The sequence below is a fragment of the Psammomys obesus genome, unplaced genomic scaffold (genome assembly GCF_907164565.1).
Source record: "Psammomys obesus unplaced genomic scaffold, mPsaObe1.curated_primary_1811, whole genome shotgun sequence".
Classification (NCBI taxonomy): Eukaryota; Metazoa; Chordata; class Mammalia; order Rodentia; family Muridae; genus Psammomys; species Psammomys obesus.
The window spans coordinates 19,750-24,207 of record NW_026596168.1 but is presented as its reverse complement, the minus strand read 5'-3'; the positions used below and the strand labels follow the sequence as shown (position 1 = coordinate 24,207).

The 4,458-nt window shown below is 37.9% G+C and overlaps 1 non-coding gene across 1 annotated transcript; it reads left to right on the top strand.

Moving 5' to 3' along the window:
• Positions 1–3,275: 3,275 nt before the first annotated feature.
• LOC129667856 (U6 spliceosomal RNA) lies at positions 3,276–3,382 on the top strand. Its single transcript, XR_008718837.1, has one exon. It is a non-coding gene; the product is annotated as a U6 spliceosomal RNA (small nuclear RNA).
• Positions 3,383–4,458: the final 1,076 nt, after the last annotated feature.

Here is a 4,458-nt window from a genome sequence, read left to right as displayed (position 1 = left end):
ACATCTGTGCAGGGGTTCTAGGTTATCTCCATGAATAGTCTTTGGTTGGAGTATGAGTCTCTGGGAAGTTCCCTGTGTTCAAATTTTCTGGTTCTGTTGCTCTCCTTGTGTGGTTCCTGTCCTCTCCAGCTCTTCTTACATAAGATTCTATGCACTCTGTCCAACAGTTGGCCATAAGTCTCAGCGTCTGCTTTGATAGTCTGCAGGGCAGAGCCTTTCACAGGCCCTCTGTGGCGGGTTCCTAGGTTGTTTCCTGTTTTCTTCTTCTTCTGATGTCCAATCTCTTTGCCTTTCAGGATGGGGATTGAGCATTTTAGTCAGGGTCCTCTCTCTTGCTTAGTTTATTTAGATTTATCCTATGTTATGTCTATATGAGTGAATATATACTGTGTGTGTCTTTCTGCTTCTGGAACAGCTCACTCAGGATGATTGTTTCCAGTTCCCACCATTTACCTGCAAATTTCATGATTTCCTTGTTTTTTCATTACTGAGTAATACTCCATTGTGTAGATGTACCACAATTTCTGCATCCATTCTTCAGTTGAGGGGCATCTGGGCTGTTTCCAGCTTCTGGCTATTACAAATAAAGCTGCTACAAACATGGTTGAGAAAATGTTCTTATTGTGTACTTGAGCCTCTTTTGGATATATACCTAGGAGTGGTAGGGCTGGATCTTGAGGAAGTGCTATTCCTGGTGTCTGAGAGAGCGCCAGATTGTGGAAATACAATTGTTAAAATCATTTGTATTAAGATGCTCTTCAGCATAACCAAGAAAAAAAATGTCTAGGGACATGTCTATAGATCAAATTTTATAAGTTCAACTAGAATTAGAAACATAACGACCAAACATTTTTGCTTTTTTGCACATAAGTGAAGGAGGGCAATTCATCTAAGTTTCAGTGCTGAATAACTAATATTTCATCATGCAAGGCCTGAACATCAATGCTTAAATTGTCATGTGACCATCTTTGCCTAGGGAACAATATTATCAGTGGTAACATATGCATTCAAAAGAGACAATATAGCAAGGAATAGAAATTTATTCCTTTACATCCTTTACCCTTAGATTTCTTATCTTTCCTCAGTCACTAGTTTCTACATCTGAGTAGTTGGGAGAGAGACTGTTTTTCAGGACTCCATGAGCCCATCATCCCATTCATGAACCTCTTTTAACTTCCACAAACTGGGGACCAAAGCAACATCTATCACAATGTGATTTGGCAGTAACAATCTGGGAGATATAGCACAAAAGTGTAGAAGCTTGATATTAACTCTTACACACAAAGGACATTTGTTAACAATCAAGGGAGCCTGCTCTTTAGTTAGTGAAAAATGATACTTCAATGCTGAAGCATTTTGATGAAAGAAATTCCTGAGAATCTTGTGCTTCCTGTAGGTTGTTACTTCCTAGGAAAAGAAGGGGTATTAAAAGGGAATCTTCCATTGCATTTCTCTAAGAAGAAAGTCCTGGAAGATTAGAATGTGACCTTGAATGACCAAAATAAACTGGATATTCCTGTGTTCTTAACCTCTGTTGAATAAATTGTAAATAAATCATGAATGGAGGTGCCAATGTAGTAATCCACATTGATTCTAGATGCTGCACTGCCAGCACTGGGTACTGTGTGTCAGAATATAAGTTTAGAGACTGGGGGTAACATTTTAAGGCAATGCAAATCATCTGTAATTCCATTTGTTATACAGAAGCGCCTGGATGAGTAAAAAGCAGTAAAGCATCTCTAGAAACAAAGGATGTTTTACCATCTTTGTTGACATCTACAAATACTACTTGCACACAGAGTATCCTCTGAAGCCTAGTACATTTAGAAAATAAATCCATTGTCATAACTCTTATGTTTTCTTCCTGTTGTTTCACTGCCCATATTACGATACTGTTTCTCTCAAGAGTGTTACAGTAAGAAATATATGCAGCCTTGACAGAGACAATATAATCATTAATACTTACTTTATTTCCAAAGGGACAGATGGCTGTCTGGCATGCTGAATCAACATTCTAATATACCAGTTGCTTGACATTAATCACTGCTATCTCTCCATCAACCATCAGGTGACTGACAGCCTGCCAAAGATGAGAAACAGAATCTTGATATGGCTCATCAGGCTCCTGTCTAATTTTAGAAAGTTCTTCTGTCTTTCTTTCAGAATCTGTTAACTTATACCCTGCTTGTGGTGCCAAAGCATTTATTTGCCCATAAACCTCAGGATATGTAATGTGTCATTATATGTATGTAGTATATACATATATAACCTAAAATATATTATGATTTTTATCTATATTTACAATATTTGTATGTGTATATATATATATATATATGTATATATATATATGTATTCAAGTCCAAATTTTTCTTCTAAGAACACACTTAGTTCTGCTCTTTCTTGATCATTTCTACTTTTAATACTAACTATATCACCTTCTATTTATTATAGTTTTTTTGTTTCCTTCAAAATCTGAAATGCAGTATGAGTGATGGATCCAAGATGTCAGTGACCAGCGCGCACCGTATCTGAGGGGCAGAGGATCTGAAATGCAAAAAATTGGTGAGTGGAGAGACAGCTGAAGCGAGAACATTGACATTGAGGCTTCCTGAGCTAGAGAGGATAACCTGTGAGATGAGACCATTCAGATCCAGGCAAACAATTCCTGGAGCCCAGACAAATCTGAATACCAGAATGAGAGTATGACAGCCCTGCAGGCCACTGAGGTATGTAGGAAACCTGTGCATGCATGTTGCACAAACAAATAGCACAAGCACCTGCACCCTCTCCTGAGCCTGTATACCCTGCCCCACATTTCAGCCATCTACACTTTCTAGCACCCTGTCCTTCAAGGCACACTTCCACACACACACCCACGCTTGCTTGCCTGTACTTCTGCACCATGGCTGTGATCTTTCTCCCTTAGGTACAGCTGAAAAACCAACCCACACTCTTAAACCAGTCGACTTCTCTCATTTTCCTAAAGAATACTCCAGACACCAGAGAAAGACGGACCCAGTCTGAAGTACAGACTCCAGGAACAGACAGGAAAGGTTAGGGATAAGCAGATGGCCAGAGGTCTGCATAAAAACACATCCAACAAAAATCAGGAAATCAAGACTTCATTGGAAACACAGGAAAATGATTTTAAAGTTATGCCTATACAATAAGTAGAGGCACATAAAGAGGAAACAAACAAATTTCTCAAAGAAATAGCCACAGACATGGAGGCAAATAAACAGGAAATGAAAAAAGCTATCAAAGAAATACAGGTAGTGCTCGCTTTGGCAGCACATATACTAAAATTGGAACGATACAGAGAAGATTAGCATGGCCCCTGTGCAAGGATGACACGCAAATTCATGAAGCGTTCCATATTTAAAAAAAAAAAAAGAAATACAGGTAAATACAGCCAAACAAATAGAGATACAAGTAGAGGCACAATTAGTGGCATATAGAGAGGAAAATAGAGGCCATCATGGAAAGACAGGAATCCACATTCAAACTGATGAAGGAAATGGTACAAGAAATGAAAACAGAATTAGAAACAATAAAGAAAACACAAACAGAGAAAACCCTGGAGCTGGAGAACTTAGAGAAAAGATCAGGAACCGCAAAGGAAAGCATCATCAATAGCATACAAGACATGGAAGACAGAATCTCAGATGCTGAAGACTCCAGGCTCCGAGGTCCAGAAAATATTTTCAAGAAAATCATAGAAGAAAAATTTTCCAAACTTAAAGAAAGAGATGTCCATAAACATACAAGAGTCCTACAAAACACCAAATAGACTAGAAAAGAAACATTTCATGTCACATAATAGTCAAAACACTAACTCTACAGAACAAAGAAAAAATATTAAAAGAAACTAGGGGAAAAGGCCAAGTGATAAAAGTAGACTTATCAGAATCATACCAGGCTTCTCAACAGAGACTATGAAAGCCAGAAGGGCCTGGGAAGATGTGATACGGATTTTAAGAGACCACAGATGCCAACCCAGACTACTAGACCCAGCAAAATTTTCAATCAACATAGATGGAGAAGACAAAATATTCCATGAAAAACTAATCTTAAACAATATCTACACAGCCACCTACCTCTACAGAAGATACTAGAAAGAAATCACCAATTCAATAAAAATAAGTACACCCAAGAAAACATAGAATATAAATAACTTCACAGCAAAAAATTAAAAGAAAACAAGCAATTAAACAAAGTAACACCACCAACTCCACAATAAAAGAAACTAACATTCATGGGTCACTATTATCTATCAACATCAATGGACTCAACTCTCCAATAAAAAGACACAGACTAACAGAATGGTTACAGAACCAGGATCCAACATTGTGCTGTACCCCAAAAAACACACCTCTGCAATAAAGATAAACAGTACCCCAGAGTAAAGGGCTGAAAAAATGTTTTCAAGCAAATGGACCCAGAAAACAAGCTTGGATA